The sequence below is a fragment of the Helianthus annuus genome, chromosome 12 (assembly GCF_002127325.2).
Source record: "Helianthus annuus cultivar XRQ/B chromosome 12, HanXRQr2.0-SUNRISE, whole genome shotgun sequence".
In the NCBI taxonomy this organism is placed as follows: domain Eukaryota; kingdom Viridiplantae; phylum Streptophyta; class Magnoliopsida; order Asterales; family Asteraceae; genus Helianthus; species Helianthus annuus.
The window spans coordinates 148030294-148039095 of NC_035444.2; the positions used below are offsets into that span (position 1 = coordinate 148030294).

Genomic DNA, 8802 nt, shown 5'->3' on the forward strand with positions numbered 1-8802 from the left:
TTAGTACAATTGTTTACATCACATGCCTTCATTTTGTTAGGACATTTGGTTTGTTTAACATGGGACAATACATTCATTAACATTAGCTACGCCGTTCGTTAGTAGGTAGTGGTACCATAGGAATTGACAACTCCCATTCCTGAAGTCCTGGGTTTGATAGGACTGGAAGGAATGACCGAATTCGATATACATAACTTAGATAAACCTTTAATTTGTTTAAGGGTTTATCGCCGCAGTCTCAAGGCTTGGATGTATGCATAGTTTACAATACCACATAAATGTTAATATCAATAGAGCATGCATTTTTCCACAGAACATAACGTTGATTTAAACCACGTGTTACTTCAACGACTTGTTTTGTGCATTTTACATATGGTTTAAGTTGATACATTTCGCTTACCATACATGATACATTTTGGGATGCACATTACATGATTTACATTGAACATAAACACGTTGACGTTGACATACACATTTGGTGGTTTACATTTGAAAATAAACATTTGACATGGTTTACACAATAACACTTGACATGGTTTACACAATAACACTTGACATTTGGTTTACATATGAACAATTTACATGGTGGATTGGTTTGGGTAAATGATTTAAGTAACGTGGCGTATGTAATATGATACAAACATGGTGGATACGCTGCTGGTACTTCCTATATATAAATGTTTGTATAATATTACATATCGTGGCGTTATCTACGTCATTTCAGTTTAGACACATTACATTTTACCTAAATAACATATTCTTCACAAGACATTATTTTCACAAACAACTTATCTTATTCAACTCATTTTACTTGGTTATTCGTTTAACCTTGCACTTATCTATACATATCATTTGATGTTATCGTTTTTCAAATGGTTTACAAAGCAAGACAAATTACAAGGTTCATGACTGACTGTTATTAAACATTCTTTAAACTCAAGTCATGAATCCCATTTTCACAAAACCTATGTATCTCACAGGCATTTTTATGCTGACGTACCTACTTTCACATGTGATTTCAGGAGCTGTTCCATAGGACGATGAACACGACACTAGGGCGGACCTGTGCCTTAGAGACTAAAAACTGAAGATAGAACTAGAATAACTGTGTTTTGAATTTTGTACTTCCTTTTAAGACAATGTAACACCCTTGTTTAATAAATAAAATGTAACTTTAATTTCCATGGTTGTATAACAATTAATTCTGTCCACAACACTCCCCGGAGTTTCCGCCGCGGTTGCATGTTACACGCGGCCGGGGTGTGACAGTAATGATCTCCATCGGTGTAAACAAAACAGGGTGCGCCACTTGCAGCCACTTAAAAACCGAGTCCCACACACTACTCGCTACATCACAAAACCTGAATAAATGAGCCGACTCCTTTTATGATGAGGCCTCACAAATCAGACACAACACACTTAGAAAGTCAATACTTGTTTCCACTAAATTTGGTCTACTAGGCAATCGATTCATTGTCTACCGATAACCCAAAATGTTAACATTAATCGCGACCATTGAATTCCACCTCGTCTCCATATCCCCTTCTGGTAACGACATATTATCCACGTGCCTTTGAATACTTAAACCAAAAATGACTCCTCCCATCAAAATTCCAAATCCACCTATCTCTTAGCATACCGAAACTCAGTTTTTTTTAACAGCGACTATGATATTAATTCAAAAAGCTAGCGGGGAACTAACGAAAAAACCCTATACAAACCCAGGCCAAAACACAACCACCCAAAAGATACGAACAAAACAAAGAAAAGAAACATGCTACCCCCAACCCACATACATTTACTACAGCGCAAAAAACGGATTAATACACCATTTATGCCAATCTATATTTAGCTTTAGCGATTTTGCCCTTTGTTTTAACCCTTCAAAAGCTAAGAGCTGGACGTCTTCAAAAAGCCTTCCTACCCTGCACGTCTTGGACTTGAAAACTCGATTGTTATGGTTCCTCCATATGCACCATTGCAGATGCATCTCTTAGGATTCATGTACCATGTTCGAGCTCGAAAAAATGTGCCCTTCCATAATATTTTGTTATTAATAGTTTTTAAAATCAAATGTGTATTGAGTTCACTAAACCTAATGTAATAGGCTAACTTGTAAACCATTTTTTTTTTTTTTTTTTTGTAAATGAGTCTATCTTAGAATTGGTATGGGTATACTATTATTTATAAAAAGTAACACCCACACACACATTCATATATATATATATATATATATAGGGTCATGATTTAGAGAAAACGATGTAAAGTGTGAGATCGGTGAGAACGCTTATCGATCGTCCGATCAAAACAATCTATGGACTAAATTGGCACGGTGGCGTTTTCCTAAATAACACGAATTCTATTGAGTCGACGCGCTTCATTAAGGGTAAAAGGGTCTTTACACTTTTATACCAAAACGCCAATTAATGAATAAAACGCCATTACTGGCCAAAACGCATCCCTATATAAACAAAACATTCTCATACATAAGAACACACCTCCCCCAACCTGAAAACGTCATATTTCTACTATATAACATTCATCTTACAACACCAAAATATGCAAAACATCAAACACACCTACTCAAAAACGTCATATTTTACTATATACCAATCATCTTAGAAAACGCCAAATCTCTCAAATATCAAAAATTTCAAAAAAATGGATTTTTCTTTCAGATACACTATTTCCTCATAAAAACGCCAAAAATGCCAAAAATTGTTTCTTGTATATTCAATATTTCTACGCGAAGTTTCGGAAAATGCATTCTTTCCTGAGGTACTCCGACTCAAATAACATTTTGCTCAATGAGATGGACAAAACTTCAAGAAAAAGATACTGGGGTCAGACTTATGTCAGATTTTGTGTTTTGTTATTGATGAATATTATAATGGCATGAATTAGACGAATGACACTAATGAGTGGTTTGAAGATACATATTCAAACAAAAAACTCATGTCATATTGTCTTTCCAAACGGCCAAAAAAACACAAGCATGACAAAGCCAAACCGCCAGTGAACATGTTTCAAAGAAGAAAGAGACTGACGACAGTGAAGATTTGAAAGATGAATTGTTTCTATTTTTTTTAATTTTTTTTAATTTTCTTTTTCTGTTGTTTGTTGTGTATTTTTCAACTTATAATAAAAAAATAACATTATATTAATAAAACGCCAAAAGTCATAATTATTGTGAAACGCCATAATGAAGTAAAACGCCAAAAACTCCCAACCTATAATAAAAATAATTTAGAGAAGAATCATTAATAAAAATGGAAACAAACGCCAAAAAACTACTTAAAGCCATTCGAAAACGCCAAACTTGGAAGATGGAATGTCTAAGACCACAAAAACTCATAAAAACTTAAACAAAATCAGTAAAAAATACACACAGAAACTGAAAAGACGGCTACTCTATTAATATCATTTATTATAAATAAAAATCCCCCCTAAACTATGCGCCAAAAACATCCTATATGAGAGACGTCTCTGCACAATCAACTGATCACACCACCAAAAAAAATAAACGCCATCTTTCCAATAAACCATTCACTTTAAAACGCCAAAAAAGATACTTAAAAAAGCCACATATGCAGAACGTCATTTCTTCTTTATTGAGTATTGTTCAGAATCAAGTTTCACTGAATGGATTCTACTCTGAGGTGGGTATATCTATAAGCTTTTGCTCAATGAGATGGACAAATTATCATGAAAAAACGAAGAAAAAAAGACTTTTACCCCTTAATGAAGACGGACGTTATGTAGGAAAAAAGGATCTACATAAGATATCCAAAACAGGTTCAAAACGCCAAAACGTTAAAGTAGAAGAGGCTGATGACAGAGAAGATTTGGAAGAGAAATTAGATTATAATTTTTTTTTCAGGTTCTATTGTTTGTTATCTAATTCTCTGATTTTATTATCTAATTCTTTACTAAAAATAAAATTAATATAAAACGCCAAAAACACCAAAACGACTGATAGTGTGAAAACTGAAAGAACGGATGCTAGCAAAGCACGATGTTGCTAGAAAACGCCAAAAACGCCCCAAACAAGGTATTACTGAAAATCAACACTAATTCACCGATGAAATTGAACGAAATAGTAATTGCTAAACAGTAAAATGAAGAGACGGTAACATTATTGACAAACATTTATTATATTAAAAGTCACTTCATGGAAAACTGAATTTATTTATCTTTTAAAAATACCATAATTGTCTGTCAAATTGTAGACCTGTATCCTACTTGATATAATAAACATCAAGAAAATTACTAATGTTTATTACATCATAGACATGCATCCTGATTTAAAAAACAATAAAAACGCCAAAACATAATTAAAACGCCAAAATATTAACTATGATCCTGATCTACAAATAATGAAACACGGCGTATTTATTAAACGCCAAAAAATGGAAATGGGATGTGACACGCATTTAAAAAAAAGAAAACATGAAAGGACAAAAAAGCCCCTCTGCCCTTCTATATGCCGCGTGACACGTAGTGGCTTTTTTTGTCCTTTCATGAAAGGACAAAAAAGCCCAGTTGGCCACCGACACCCACCTCTTCCCAGAGGTACCGGGTTCGAGTCTTGGGAGTGGCATATGTCGCCCAGGGCAAGAACTCGGCATGGAGAAGTCACCGCGGAGCTAGCTTGGTCGGGTAGCGGCTCCCGGAGTGAGATCACTCCGGCGGTTGGGAGGACCGTGCACTATCTCCCCCTATATATATAGGGTAAGGTTCATGCGAGAACCACCTTTATTGCAAGAACCGCGAGAACTAATGTGAACACAACCTAAAATAGCTAAGAAAACCTAACCCCAACCCCCCCCCCCCCAAAAAAAAACCTAACCCCCCCAAGCTAAATGCTAAAAACTAAAACCCTCAAAAAACCTAACCCCCCCCCCCCCCAAAAAAAAAAAAAAAAAAAAACCTAAACCCCCTCCCCCACTCCCCAAAAACCTAACCCCCCCCCAAGCTAAAATGCTAAAAACTAAACCCCCAAAAAACCTAAAAAAATCTATTTTTTTTTAAATATTTTTTATGTTAAAATCGCTACTTTTAGTAGCCAAAAAAATAATTTTTTTTTTAAAAAAAAATTAAAATTTTTTTGGCTACTAAAAGTAGCAATTTTCTTATAAAAAATATTAAAAAAAAATTGTGTGTTTTTTTTAGCTATTTTTAGGCATTTTTGGTTGTGTTCACATTGGTTCTCGCGGTTCTCGCAATAAAAGGTGGTTCCTAACGGATCTCTATATATATATATATAGGGTAAGGTTCATGCGAGAACCACCATTATTGCGATATTTAAAATGCACATGTGCATCATAAGGTATAACCATGATATAACGTATTTTGGTACAAAAAGTTTGTGATTTTGAATGGAGAAGTAGGCCCATATACATGTTTTTTGGTTAGTTATATCTAATGGTTGATGGTTTGGTTATAATTATCAATTTATGATATAATATGTTGATTGGATGGTATAAATGATGTTTACATACATGTAATAATGTGAAAATATCGGTAATGGTATTGTATTATGGATGGTAGGAGGTAATGGTAATGTATTATGGATGGTATAATAGATGAAAGGGAAAGTGTATTCAAAGTAGTGTACCAAAACACCTTATTTCATGTTGATACATATAAACGCACATGTGCATTTCTAATATTGGTAATGTAAAAAGTAATGTATTACATATGGTAGTGTAAATGATAGTGCAATTGTCTAATATGTGTAATGAATTACGGAATTTGTCAAATAAATGACAAAAATGCACATGTGCATGCCTGTGTATTATGGATGGAATGATAGCTGAAATAGAAAGTAGTGTACCAACACACCTTATTTCATGTTGATACATATAGATGCACATGTGCATTTCTAATATTGGTAACGTAAAAAGTAGTGTATTACACGTGGTAATGTAATTGAAAGTGCAATTGTCTAATATTTGTAATGAATTACGGAATTTGTCGAAGAAATGATACAAATGCACATGTGCATGGACAACTGTGACTCGAATTTTTTTTTTACTTTTTTTTATTGTAAACAAAATATAGCGATTTTTACAAAAAAAATTGGGTGTTTTTTAGATTTTTTTAGGTATTACTGTTTGTGTTCACACTGGTTCTCGCGGTTCTCGCAATAAAGGGTGGTTCCTAATGGATCTTTGTCCTATATATATATATATATATCAAATTTAAAAGAACACGTGCCTTTTGAAATCACGGGCCCTATGCGGCGGTCCTCCCCGCACACCCTCATCACTGCCCCTGCACCATAGTGCCGCATAGATGATGACTCCAAACACCTTCCCTTCCATTCTAAGAAGACCAATATTCCTTTCGCTTTTTTAAAAGGCCGGAAACACACTTACATGTAGGGATGAGCTCGGTACCGGTACTGAATTTCCCGGTACTAAAAATACCGGTACCGAATTTCCCCAAATATGGGTACCGGTATGGTTCCGGTATTAAAGGTAAAATCGGTAAAATATGGGTACCGAAAGTATCGGTACCGAAAATGCCAAAAAGTGGGCACCGATCCGGTACCAAAAAAATCGGTATGGGAAATTCCGGTACCAAGTACCAAATGCTTATCCCTACTTAGCTGTCTCCAAGTTGAATCCAGATCAATTATTTATTAACCGCCAAAGATTTTTCACATAAACACACTCAGCGAAGAAGTGATCGATGCCTTCTAAATCTAGGTTGCACATAGAGCACAACAAGGATGGGGTGTGCATGGGGATCAATTAATCATCACTTCTTGATTTGGAACCTCATTTCTCGACAACCACTTTCTGTCAAAGAAGTTGTTGAAATAATCACTCAAATCTTTAAGCCAGACCCCCAACAGTCGGACCCACTACCAAATGGGTAAGTACTTTAAAGATCTTGTAATTTAGAAACTTCATGTGATAGATGCCAAATAGCTCTAGCCGATATCCATTCCGAACTAAAAGCTGAAATTGACCAGTTACATATCATAAGATCATTTCATAATTGAACATCGATCTTTGACCCGCTCAATATCATATAGACCAGTGTAAAGGCGCTGAAGGGGAATCAGGCTAAGCCATGGATGGGGCAAGAAATTGATGTTGGAGCAGTGCTCCTCCAAAAATCGCATGACTGAGTTCAGGTTAGAAGAACTGTTATCGGAGACCGGGGAGTTGACGTGACACCAAGGATCCGAAAGAGAGCTCTTGAAAATGTCTTCCATAGAACAAAAGGATACATTATAAATGTGTTTAACAACCACACCCCACTAATTTTCAGACTAGGTTAAAACCTTCCATTACCATTTAGCAAGTAGGGTAAATTACAGTTTTCGTCCTTTATGTTTGTATCAGATTACAATGGATAACCTTTAACTTCAATAATTACAGTCACAGTCCTTTATTTGAAAAACTCGTTACACCGTAGGTCCTTTAGCACTAACCAGGTTAAAATTTTAAGTCAAATCTAATTACATAAGGGTATTCTGGTCATTTCCTATTTTATTTAAATGGTATTTAATAAATAAAACCAAAAAATAACATGTATATAAATAATGCTGCTTGTTTCATTCTTTTCTCTTTCTAAAATAAAACCAGTCAACCACTGCCCAAGTCCACCACTGCCACCGCCTAAGACATGACCACCACCATCATCGGAGCTACTCCACCGCCACTCTCTCTCTCGCTCTAAACTCATAACACCACCACTGCCACTCTCTCTTTCTCTCTAAACTCATAACACCACAACCGCCTGGTCCACCACTCTCTCTTTCTCCTAAACTCATAACACCACTTTATTAGTAATTAGGCACGGTGGATACAGACAAGCATACAAAATTGGATACAGTCTCATTGTGGCCACCAAAACAATGATAATAACAAAATTTTCCACATTACTTTTTACAAATTATCTTTTTCCACATTAAACAACAAATAATTAACTATCTAAAAACAAAGTGTATAAGATTTTCAAACAAATCACTCAAGAGAGTTAACCATTGACAGAAAACCACCCACTGTCACCAAACTAACAACCATCACCACCATCTAAGGGTCGAAACATACCTGCTCATCGGATCTGTTTTGGAACCGCCACCATTGCTAGGGTTTAGACCCTTCTATTGTTATCGTTACCGATGTTGAGACCCGAATCAACAAGATCTCCGACCAAAACAGAAGCCCACTCCTTCCGCCGTCACCGCCGTTCCTTCCGCCATCGTCCCGCTCGTCTTCGCCATACCACCATAGCGGTGTGCGGTGAAGAACAGATCTCCAGCTACAAAAACGAACTCTAAACGACGAGAAGGGGTGGCATGCGATGAGGAACTAGATCTCCGGCGGAATAGGGTTGTGCGATGAAGATGGAGGTGCGGCGGAATAAGGCTGTGCGATGAAGATGAAGGTGAAACTTGGGGGTTTTCTGAAGTTTCAGATACAGAGTTTGAAGAGGGATGATTATTATATTTATATGTAATTTTTTATTGTTGTAAATTATTTTTATCTTTTTGTTAAATATATTTTAGATAAATGAGTGAAATTACTGATTTACCCTCATGTGTAAGCACATGTTCTAACTTAACTTAAAATTTTAACCTAGTTAGTGTTAAAGGACCTACGGTGTAACGAGTTTTTCAAATAAAGGACTGTGACTGTAATTATTAAAGTTAAAGGTTATCCATTGTAATCCGATACAAACATATAGGACGAAAACTGTAATTTTTCCCAGCAAGTAATGCAAGGTTAAGAGTTTTAAGACAGTTAACTCCCAAACCTCCTTTATTTATTTATTTATTTTTTT

General features: G+C 35.6%; 1 long non-coding RNA gene across 1 annotated transcript; it reads right to left on the minus strand.

The window, feature by feature from the left end:
• Positions 1-7474: 7474 nt before the first annotated feature.
• Positions 7475-8457, minus strand: LOC110923433. The gene is made up of 2 exons (XR_002584085.2): positions 8070-8457; positions 7475-7779 (listed from the first exon to the last, which is right to left on the minus strand). It is a non-coding gene; the product is annotated as an uncharacterized LOC110923433 (long non-coding RNA).
• Positions 8458-8802: the final 345 nt, after the last annotated feature.